The 12,164-nt window shown below is 41.6% G+C and overlaps 1 protein-coding gene across 1 annotated transcript in view; it reads left to right on the top strand.

Moving 5' to 3' along the window:
- Window positions 1-264: 264 nt before the first annotated feature.
- lrrc4cb (leucine rich repeat containing 4C, genome duplicate b) overlaps window positions 265-12,164 on the top strand; it is a 51,747-nt gene continuing 39,847 nt past the window's right edge. The window contains exon 1 of the mRNA XM_053864798.1: window positions 265-956. The gene's annotated coding sequence lies outside the window, so the exon portion shown is untranslated. The remainder of the gene's footprint in view (window positions 957-12,164) is intronic.

Raw genomic sequence — 12,164 nt, 5'->3', positions numbered from 1 at the left:
CCTGCGCCTGTAGGTGGCAACCACACCTCATCATCAACGGCAAGAGCGCGCGCGCGCACACACGCGCGCCTAAGACCGGGGCTTTATGCGTTAATGCTATTGATCCCAGATAATTAACGACCACTGGGTGATTTAAATGGGCAGATGGACAGACAGGCAAAGTGGTCAAAGTTAAAGTGGTCCCTGGACGATAACGGAACATGCGCACACACACGCTCGCTCGCTCTCTCCCGCTCGCTCACACACGTGACTCCCCAGATGTGCGCGTGGAGACACGGGTGCTCGCTATTCAAGTCATGGACTGCAGCAAGGAGAACATTTAGGAGCCGGTGGCGGCTTTTATTTACACCCAACCACAGCGCCCAGCCAACCTGCTCTCACAGATCTGATCGATAGGTGCTGTGGTCGTGTAGACGCGCGATGAGAATCTATCGGTGCCGTTTTGTCATGTGAGATAACGGTCGCCTCGGGACGGAGATATCCTTAATTTCTAGCTAGATTCGTTTTGCGCTCGCTGCCACCCGATCAGCCGTAGATTTAATAATTCGCCGTGACGGATGTATGCCTGGAAAATACCCCTCTAATTCACGTGTTTACGGATTTATACCGCTTTTTGTGTGATAGAGAATTTTGGACTTTGGCTGTAGGTAGACGAGTCTCTCTCACAGACACCAGAAACTCTGCTGGATTGTTATCCTGGAAAATATCATCCAGCCCAACGAGGGGAAGAGGGGATGAATGGTGGTCGCAGCGCAACTCTTTTTTTTTCTTTTCTTTTTTTTTTTTTTTTGAATGTTAGATTTTGACTTGCGATCGGCACAGACTGCAGCATTCTTCCGTCCGCTTTCTCATGGAGATTTGTGCCTCGATCTGACTGCAAACCTTCAAAACCGGACCGGGCCCTTCTGATTCCGCCTGCTGCTCCTCAACTCGACCATCTTCATTCGAGAAAATGCGTGAGTATGAAAACGAATCGTTGATATTTAGTCCACCTCCCGTCTTTTCCATCGCCATCTGATCTGACTCATCCATGAAAATACTTTCTGTTGGGCGCTTTAAGTGTGTTCCTAAATGTATGTCGCATTCCATCTGCTGTGTGAGAGGTGGAAGAAGAGCTGGTGCAACAAATAGTGAGCTCGGTTGAGTCAGTGAGACACCAGTAAGACGTTACTGTTAGAAAAGGGCCTACGTCATGTGGTCATTCAAATTCAGTTCAGGTATCGGCAGGGTACACGTTTGCCGCAAAAAACAACGCGTGGCTTGTCCAGGTGAACGCTCTTCTTCCAGCGTCAGCTCAGGCGTCATCACCCAAAATGTGTCTTCTCGGGTGCAGATTTCCTCTAGCAAAAGCCTCAGTAGTCCACCTTTGATAGAAGACCGCAAGCAGAAATGAGGCTGACATGACTCCCTCTCAGGCGGTTAACCAGAGGTGCACGGTGCATTTTAAATGTTCAAAAGCTTCCAGTCGGTCATGTAAAGACTGTGGGAGAGGAGCTGTCAGCATGGGGTGGTGCTGAAAAGGTCCACAGTGATGGAGGTACTGATGTGGGGTTTGGTGTGAGCTGCGTTGGAGATTAGACTTGTCACTGCAGCCCAAATCACTGGTTGTCCCTGAATGTTCCACATCCACAGCTGTTGTCGCTGACACAGTGGAAGTGTTTCAGACCGTGTGGACAATGTAACATTTGCATGATTAACGGCATAATTAGATGCGGGTTAAAAATGGAAAGACATTTCAAATGAACATTTGGGCACCGGCACCAACATCACAACCAGCTGGTGCACATCCAGACCTCCGATCCTTTAAATGTCAAATGTTACCGCCATTTTCCTCCTGATTTATTGAACTATAAACCCCTGCCGCGTGTCTCATGGTTGATGTTTGTTGGCAAATTTTATCGCATTGTAACCTTTGTAAATGAACACTGGGTTTGTGCTTTACACGCCAGTTTCAATTTTGTTGTGACTCACTGAGATTAATCCAGCTCATGTTCACATGCTGCGATATAATTCATGCCTTCATAGTCTTTCATAGGTGTGCGCAAGTCATACATGGTCCTCATAATACCAAAAGCACCAATGGCATGACCTGAAAATGGTTTTGTTTAATGTACACTGACATTTCATTCATGCCATCTTGAGATTCTGATATGCTGCAACCACAAATATACCTGACTATGGTGAAACTGGGGTCATCAATACACAAATTTCTCTTCAACCGTAAACCCTCGATGTTCTACCTGCTAAACACCTGCTAAACACCTGCAGTCCGTAAAGAAAAAGTTGCACTTTCTGTTTCGTGTTGGTTCAGAACATGAGAGCAGGTCAGCACTTAAGGGTCAAGAATGAGGGGTGAAATGTGGGAGGTTTCTGCTCCTCAAAACCAAGAAATACAGAGCAAACTGTATACATGTTAAATCAATCTTTTGTGCCTTCAAGCTCACGTTTTCTGGCTCAACTGGTCTCAGCTGTCAACCTTGGTAGTACAGTGCGAGGCAAAAATGCGGCCGATATGACTCACTGGTGCATCTGAAACGGTTAACCAGAGATACAGGGTGCATTTTTCCACTTTCAAAGCCTCCTGTGCTTTCAAGCATTTCACGAAGGAAATATGAAGAGGAGCTGTCAGCATCAGGTGGTGCTGAAAATGTTCCAGATGCTGGTGCTGAGCGCTGTGTTTCAGATTAGATTTGTCACTCCAGCCCAAACACCGGTTGTCCTTAAATGTTTCCCCGTCCTGAAATGCTGGAGCTGACAGAGACACTGATTTAGAGTGTAGTGTGGTCAAATGTGAAATGTTTTTGCTCACTCGAATTACTGGGAGCAAGTTTCACGCAGACAGGACGGACAGGTCTTTCCTAAAAACTTCACCACGCATGATCTAGATCAACTTCCTCCAGCACAAGTGGAATAATGGACTTGGCTCTGTGTCTTGCCAGTTGTCCAAAAGCTTATGTGATAATCTGTGATTGTAGAGACACCAGAACACAGCCTGCTTTATTCTGCTGGCTTGTGCAGAGAAACAGTGGTCTCCTCACCAGCTGGTGAAAGGAGACATCCTAACCGTGATACCGTTTTGGTGGTGCGGATGATGTTTCCAACACAAGTGAAAGCATAACCTCACCTCTCCTAATATCATCGTCCTCACCAGAAAGACTCACTAGGGAGCGCATATTAAACATGATTAGTTTTTGGAATGAGTCATTCATTTTGGAGGGAAATAAAAAACTGATTACAAATCGCACATCACTGTTGTCTTTCATTAGAGTGGCACAAATCAGATAACCTGAGAGTAGACTGAGGTCTGGGCATTCACTGCCTACTAGGGGGCCACACGTGCAGGATCAGCTGTGTCTGAAGAAAAGCATTTATGCAACACACGTCTCTGAACATTGTGAGTGAGTTCATCCGTCTCACACGAGAGTGTGATATTAATGCCGCCGTAACATGCTGCTTCCGACATTGTTCGCTGCCGACTCGCTACACGGTGCACTTTGTGTTGCAAGAAGAAAAGGCAGCACAAACACCACCACTGAGAATTGTATGTATTCGCTCTCCCTAGGTGGTTATTCAATATGTTTCATTTCAAAAATCACCTCAGGTGCCTTTCCAGACATGGGTGGATTGAACAAAATGATTGACATTCACAGCAGAGACACTGTCTCAAGAGATACTTCACCTCATACTCGCTCAAAGTCCCAGGCAGGCTGAGGTAACTGTCCTTGCAATTATACGTAAAACACAGCATGCTGTTGTGCTAGTAGGGCAACAACTGATGCAAATGAGATGATGAGTCATCATTGAGTTGGAGGGTGCTGAAGTCAGTCCACCTTTCTGCATGGAGTTTAAGTACAGTTTTCACCGGACAGCCAGCCTCCCCCAGCCCGGTGCGATCAATCTAAATGTGTGAACGGTGTGTTATTATCCTCGCGTTTCTCACCGAGCCAGTTTGGATAAATACAAGGCTGATAATCATGATTATTATCCACGACACAACTTGAGATGCGGCTCTCAAATTGTGTTCCAGAGACATTCAACACCATAGTGAAGATCAATGTCAGTATAAACAACAACATGAAACCAGTATCAGGACACTATTGAAGGACATTAAAACCCGCTCATTTTGCGCCATTCAGACTGCACTACAAGTTAGCATTCGCCACCTTCCTTCCTCACACTTATCAACTTCATGTTGCCCTCTACTATGTCAATGATTGTCATTGGTGGTCGTCTCTGCTACAACTGTTGCTTTCAGATCACACCTGCCCCACCATGTTTGTGCTCTTCTCTATACCTCCCTTGACTTCTGTCTTTCCTTCCTCCCTCTCATACCTCTCAAACGCGAGCTTTACTTTTTTGCAATTTGGGATAGGAATCCACATACTTCATCTCTTTATTTAGAAACTGCAATTAAAATAAAAAGCAACTCCAGACAGGAGAAAACAATGTCCCAGATGCTTGGGCGCTTAGAGCTGCCAATTCCCCTCTGTATGTATTCGGGAAGAAAGCAGAGTGTCCAGAAAAGGCCATGCAAACATTAGGAGAACAAGCAAGGTGCAGTGAGCAGTGAACATGGTGTTCAGTTCTCACATAGAAGAATAATTACGCCTGATCATGAGGTGACTGCACTTACCTATGTGCTGCCCTTCTAGTTGTCTGCGCCTGAAAATCATTTTTCACTATTTGCCACTGTGTTGCACAAGATTAATTGTTTCGTCACAACGAATAATAATCACGAGATTTGAGGGAAATGAGCATAATTATTTGTTGTCTCTCTCAATGAAAGACATCTGACACTGAGTCAATGACTTTCTCACTGGCTGCTAATATTTGTGTCAGATTCTGTTGTTTATGGCCATCACTTTGGATAATTAGGACCTGAAGACAACACTCACATTGCTGTGAAGAATGTTTGTTGGAGACATTCACACTTCAGTGTTGGTGTTGTTTTACAGCTCAGCAGTTTTTTTTTCTTTTGGTAGTTTGCAGCTTTCTATGATCCTTGAGATAGATTTCCTCATCGAGACTGTCAGAAGGGTTTTTAACATTCAACATTTCATGCCACAAGGTAGTGTTTTAACATCTTTACACCAAGTAGAAGTGGACTATTTGATGGTGACAGTTCTACCGCACAAATGCTCAGAGTTTAGCAGGACATTATTAAAGCACACACCACTGAGAGCCACACAATCCTTTGTAGGCAACAGTAGATTACAAACTAACATGGATTTACCGGGGCCCTGTAGTTTTTTTCTCATCTCAGTAATCGACTGTAACATACTTGTGAAGTAGCGTTGCTCCAAAATGAAAGTTTAATTATGTGTATTTTCAAAGTAATATTCAGATTACGTCCACAAAATGACCACGTTGCTCAATACACTTGTTCCACATTCACATTTTACATCGAACATTAAATAGTGTCTTGGACTACAAAAATGGCATCAGATGAAGAGCAGCTTACCTGATGAAAAAAAGAAAAAAAAAAAGAAAAAGTAGGTGTCATCTCAGTATGTCTTACGACTGCATCTGCTGCTTCCATCTTGGAAAACAAATTTAATCCTCGGAGCTTCGGTAGAGAAGTCTTTAGGAAAGGCAAATAGATGTTAGACAAAGAGAAACCCCCTTCCTCATCTCGGTTAAAAAGTTGTTTAAAGTCCAGTATTTATCCATTGCAGTGTTCGCCGTGTTCCTTCCTACATGAATGTGCTTTCGTCGTGTCAGGGCAGGTGACGAAATGAGATCTGTCGGCAAAAGGAATCAACAAAACAGGGTGTTTTGTGTTGCCACCAGATTTCCTATTTTTAGAAGTAAATTACTCAGAAACGGATGAACATCACTGTGTGCTAAGGTGATGTTGCATCTCATAACTAACGCGGTAGATGCGTTTTGAAACATGGAAAAGCACAATAGGTCTCCTTTAAATCAATATCGACATGACTCCTGTTGGGACTATTTGTCTCGTGTGATGGCGCTTGAGTCACAGTTTGTAATGTAAATTAAGTGTCTTCCGTCACTGTTTTACTCATAGCTGTTATCTGCTCTAACTGTGTAATTATGACATGAATATCAATCTCCCTTTGATGGGAAGGATGTGTGTGTCCTAAACGTGCATAATTGACTTAAATCCCAATCTAAGGACGTGCAGATGTGGGAGCATTTACATGACTGACACGACTATAGCTCCCAGTCTCCTACTCATGACTAAGAGCTGATGAGGCAAACAGGTCCAGAGGCCAATGTAGGTTGATGTTTTCAAACCCCGAGCAAACGCTTTTATGTAACGCATGACTACGCAGTCCGAGTCGTCCTGCACTAAAATGACATTACTTTTAATTCGATGTTAAATAGACACAGTATCTTGTTTGTCCGGTGACTCCTGTGCAACTGAAGAATAAATGAATCCGCGTAATGCAGATTATTTAACAGGATGGACTCAGTGTTGCTGGAAATAGAAGTGTAAAGGTTTCAAGTCAACTTTGATTCCTGTAAATAATCAACATAAAAGAATGACTTGAAACACCCTGACAAGTTGACAGTGACACTTGCGTTGGCCTGCGAGCGGTCAGTGTAGTTGTAGTAACAGCACTGTGTTTCTTTTGATCTGTGGGCCTGTCTGTGTTTTAAAGTAAACTATTTTGTTGTTTCATCACTTTGCCCTCTACATTCTTCTGTGATTTGAGGATTGCTTGGAGGCGTGTTGATAATTTATAGCTGAGGTTTTCTCTGGATAAAGTGAAAAACAGCGCTGTCCCTCCCGGGCCGTATTTATTATCTTAAGTGCACACACTTGTCTGTACTTCTGTACGGACGTGTCTGTTGCACAAGTGGGATGCAGTTTGAGATTAGCCTGACATCCAGCTGCCTCTAGAATGATAGATGGCGCCGTGTACCTTTCAACACCCACACAAAACATGTGTTTGTGACAATACAGGAGGCAGGACAATTTAAAAGGTTCGGGTTGCTAGAGGGTGAAGAGCATCAACGTACACCAGGGTAAAGAGATTTAACATTCACTGTGGCAGTTGATGCCTTTGTGCACCAGAAAGGGGATTATTCAGCAAATCCTGCTGGGTGTCATTTACTCGTCTGCATTTTTACATCAAGATATGCAAATGTGCTGCTACACACAGCGCAACTTTCACCCTCAGTGTGTCTTCTCTAATGTGACACAGTGGATACTTTATACAAATAAAAGACGCAAGCTCGAACTGGATGACACAGTCAGTGTTTTGACTTCACCATCTGTGTCTGCACTGGCCTGCAGCAGGAAGCAGCCATCAAATCCTGACACTGTCAATGACTACATGCACTGCCTTTTCAGCCACCGCCCGCTTTCTTTCACCCACCACCATGACTATTGAAAGGCTTCCCAACGACCTTAACAACTCCTCAATCCTTCAACATTTCACTGCTGAGAAAGGCTCCAAAGGACAAATGCTCTTAAAGCAATTAAGAGCTTAAATGTTTCTAACAGTCGATTATTTAGCTAATCCACTTATACTGCTAATATTTATTGTTTTAGATTTATAATCACTTCTGAATATGTTTTTGTAATGGCAATAAAAAAATACAGCCCATTTACCATACAACGTAACTTGAAATTGAACCGAACAAATATACTGTTGTTGAAACTTTAAGTGAAGGAAACCAAGGATTTGTTAAGTGGAAAAACATTTTGTTCCGTCACGTATTCATTCAACGTACAGTAAAATCATCAACCGTTTGAGATATCATGTTTTTCCCCATGTGAATACAAGCATGAAAATATTCTGAAAACTTGCATTTTAATGGCATAGTTTGAAGCAAAGTAGCCTCTTTATTACTATGAAGAAAAAATATACTAAAATTTGCTGTATGCATCAATGACCTCATTCCCTTTTCTCTGGCAGTTTTACTGTGGAAAGTTTTTATTGGCCAGTTCAGGAGATCATCCACAGCAAGTCAGTTTTAGGTGGTTACTGAGAGAAAATGTACCAAACACTCCTTTAGGCAAGCAACATAGAGCAAAGTTTTTAACCGTCGGTGAACCATTAACATACCAAATTCATATATCCAGTTACACAATCTTGAACAATGGTATTCGGACGTGCTCAGTGTTGAGATCAGATACTCGCCAATGAGACATTTTCCTCATCAGTGCTTGCATTGTATGCAGAGATGTAAAAAAAAAAAGTGGTAATTAAAATACAAACATTAATTCAATCATTAAAGTTGCAGCGCAGCTTGTAGTATGGTTAGCAGGGGGGCTTTTTTACCGGCAGCTAACAATAATAGACATTATGCTTTTTAAACTGGATCCAGATAGTGGATGTAAGCCGTGGTTTGGAGATTCCCTTTCTGGTTGCCTGTAGTGGTTGTTGGTCTCACATCTCTTGCCACACGAGAGCTTGGACTAGTACCAGCAACACTTCTGGAGGAGATCATGAATATGTTAACACATTCAATCTTGTTTCCTCCCCAAAATCTAATCGCCTTGCTTGAGTTCACACAAATACATTTCAAGAACAAAGGCTGTAGCAAAGCAGTGCCAAAGTTACCCACTGAGAGGCTTCACCTGTGCAGCCTCATTGATATCGCTTCTATAGAAGAGGATTTAAAAAAAAAAAAAAAGCTTATTTTTCTGTTTGAAACAACCCCCTTACGCATTTAATCTCAAATGTAACGTAAAGTGAAAGTATTTTAGTAAGTATTTTAGTAGCTCATTCATCTGTACTTGATATGGTGTTGTTCCAACAGTTACATTCAATATATGTTTGAAATTGAGGAGTTTTTCTGTGCTCAACCTTTTATTTTGATTTTATTGTCTTGAAAATGAGTTCTGTTCAACTGGTGCAGTAGAGTTCAAACACCAGATGACAGTCAATTTACTGTTTAAATATAAAAGAAAGCACTGAAGAAAATCACTTGAAATGTTGTTTTCTGTTATTGCTGACTATTTTTTAACCACCGGAACAAAAATTGGACATTTTAATCTCACAGTGACGGAAACATCAGACTGAGCTCGACTTCTTTAACAGGAGGATGAATGGTGAAAAACAGACTGTCTGTACTGGTTGTGTTTCACGAACACTGGGCAGATTGGTCAGTATCAGGTATCGTCATCTAAACAGAAAACTGGCAATGAAATAAACACTGAAATGCAAGAGAAAATGAAGAATTCAATACCAAACAGCTCACTTAACTTTATTTTGTTTTCAACTCAGTTGAGTTAGCTGGTAGTTGTTCCCAGTTTAAGGTAGAGTATGCTTGGGTTCTTTTTCTAAATAAAGGCATTGAGGCACTAGAGCAGTGTTTAATAAATGGTTTATATATACTTATAGTGAAGTCCTCAACTGACAGATGACACGCGCATCTACTGTTCGTCGTGCACTGTCTCTATGTTTGTTAAATATTTGCTGATGTTTGTACTTTTTCTCTCAATCTCTGCACACAAGTTAAAAACATAAAACATGTATCATGTCATACTGACACCATTTGCAGAGAAAAAGATCTCGCCTTGGTATTATAACTGTGGTAGTAGCCAAGACGTGGAATAATGTCTTGAACTTGATGAATGTTTTCCCTTGATATAGAAATGGACGGCGGAGATGAAATGGGGGATTTGTTTGATGATGAAAGTTTAGGATCTATTCCAGATCATGACTCAAGTCAATCTACTGGCAACAAAAGAAGTGGATGAGGATTGCTGCCTGTGTTTGAGAGGAAAGGTTGAATGCTTAGCTATATAAAACTGCAAAATTTCTTTTTGGTGTGCAGTTTGTGAAAAGCTTTACATGAGATACCGGTTTATTGTCCCGTTCCTTGCTGTTTAATTCAGTCTCAGCATGATTTTAAAGGAGCCTGGCCAATGTCGCTGCATATGACAAATAAGAGCTGCACAGTATACTGGAGAACATTAGTTCATCTTATGTGTTTAATTCACGTCTACAGCACTCTTTAAAGGTGTGTGAACAGGCACTAACTCAGACGTTTTCGGGGGTCAAGTGCTCAAGTCAGGAAATGTTTTATTATTATAAATATTGTTATTATTAGGACAAAATGTGGATGTTTACTGACCCATTAAAGCGTTGCAGTATTGTGTTAGTACTGTGGCATGGTGGTCAGAGGGTATTGTTGATGTTTTTGAGGTTCCACCGCAAAGCTTTTAGGTTAGAGGCAAAACTAATACAGTTTTGTATAACACTTAGTGTAATAACAAAATATCCTAATAACACATATCACTACTCTGAATGGGATTGTGCAAACACCGTGTTTATCTGGTTGGCGTTACAGGTGGGAGGAGCCCTTTGACTGCTCTGGTCTGGATGCATCTGGATGAGTAGGAGGGGCCACGGAGTGGGTTTTTGAGTACCACAGAGCAGGCCGTGGAATGAGTGTCATGAGAACTCACATAAACGCCTCTTCAGATACCAAAAATACATTTGAATTGATGTGAGAGAAAATTTCTTTCCCCAATAATTTAAGAATGAAAAAACAAACAAACAAAGAATCGCTCCAGAAGGGGCACTTAGGGCTGGTGCTCGAGCACCACTAGGGGTCTATCTGTGCACGTCCCTGCGTGTAAATACAAGTAACATCCGATTTACGACCAGTGGTAAGTCATATTGCACATAAGTTGAATGCCATTCAAAATAGCCGACGCGAGGGTTATAGGTACTACAGTGGTGGTAGATGGCTGTGTGAGAGTGAGATGCTGGGATACTGTGCTGCCGTAACTTCTGTACGTGCTGCTGTTGGCCGTGTTCGTAAGTTCGGGAGGACGTAAGTCAAGCAGGTCATAAGTCGGATGCTACTTGTATGGTGGTGAACTGGTTGCAGTTTCCACTTCTGCAGACGTGATATTATAAAGTTTATCAGTATTTTACCTTTACACGTGTTGTTATTGTTTAGACACTCTGGCTGAAGAAGCTTAGTTATCAGACCATCGATGCATTTGAACTTAAAACTGTTTGTTTTCCTGTTCGATAAGTCTGCAAAACCAAAAGACCTTTTGTGACTGGAATGTTTCAGTTAGTCCCCATTGATTAAGAGCTCGGGTAAAAGTGTAAAAAGCAATTCACAACATCAATACAGCGTACAATCTGTTGAGCAGGCCTTTAGAGATTCTGCTGCAGACTAAAGTGCAGCCAGATTGATTAACGGAATTAAGATTACGATAGGCTGCAAAGGAAACAAATGCAGAGAAAGGTCAAGTCCAGAATTTTGTTGACTCATCCACTGTCTCGTCCTTCCTTTAGATTGCTTTTCGGACGTTTTGAGCACTTACTGATATTAGTCTTCCTTTTGTTGGAAGGACATTCATAAAATATGTCATGCCTACTTTAACCTCCAAAAGTTGGTGAACGTGATGCTCCATGTGATGCTTTTTGAGGAAAGTAGCAACACATTAGTAGTAATATACTTATTTAAAATGATAAATCACTTGTATTTTATTTATTCTAATATGTATGTAAACTTACATCCAGCCCGTTTCAGAGCAATTAAAATTCATTTCCAGGATTATGGGGGCATTAGATAATATTTATTCTCCTCCTCTTTAGAACATCTGCTTAAGTACTTTTGAGAAATGTGAGTGTCCTCCAGTGCATTTATGCAGTCAAGGCCACAGCATCAAGGCTGTACTGCAGGGTTAAGTACATAATGTACTACTGCACAAAACACTAGATTATTAAATGCATATAACGTATGGAGAGACAATCGAAATCAGTCCATTTAGTTGCCATCTCAACTTTATTGTGTATATTTGTTACAAAGCATGAGCTCTCATTTGAATGTTCCTGCTGATGTGCAATGCAGACTCTTGGTGAGCAGAAGTTCACTTTGAAATGCCAGACGCATAACTTCTGCCTGACACACAAAACAATAAAAAAGTCCACTTTTACATTTGAAAAGTTTCGAAAGAGTATAGTCTTTTTATGAATGTATTTTGGATGTGTTATCTTGTATTCTAAATTGAACAGAAAGGACATCTCTAATGTGTCTAAGTAGAATTGATTCATAGTCTTATGAGATGATGAGATGAAGTGGGTAGCGGAAAAACTGAAGTGCTTAGATCTACATTTGCATTTAGAATTTTGGCAGATGTTGTTTTTGAAGTTTCACTTGTCCTGAGACAACAGCTCTTTCTTGGCTCTGAGTGGAAGCGATCACAGTACATAATGAAA

The sequence above is a fragment of the Synchiropus splendidus genome, chromosome 5 (genome assembly GCF_027744825.2).
Source record: "Synchiropus splendidus isolate RoL2022-P1 chromosome 5, RoL_Sspl_1.0, whole genome shotgun sequence".
In the NCBI taxonomy this organism is placed as follows: domain Eukaryota; kingdom Metazoa; phylum Chordata; class Actinopteri; order Syngnathiformes; family Callionymidae; genus Synchiropus; species Synchiropus splendidus.
The sequence above is the reverse complement of the archived record's forward strand: the minus strand, read 5'-3'. Positions and strand labels throughout refer to the sequence as shown.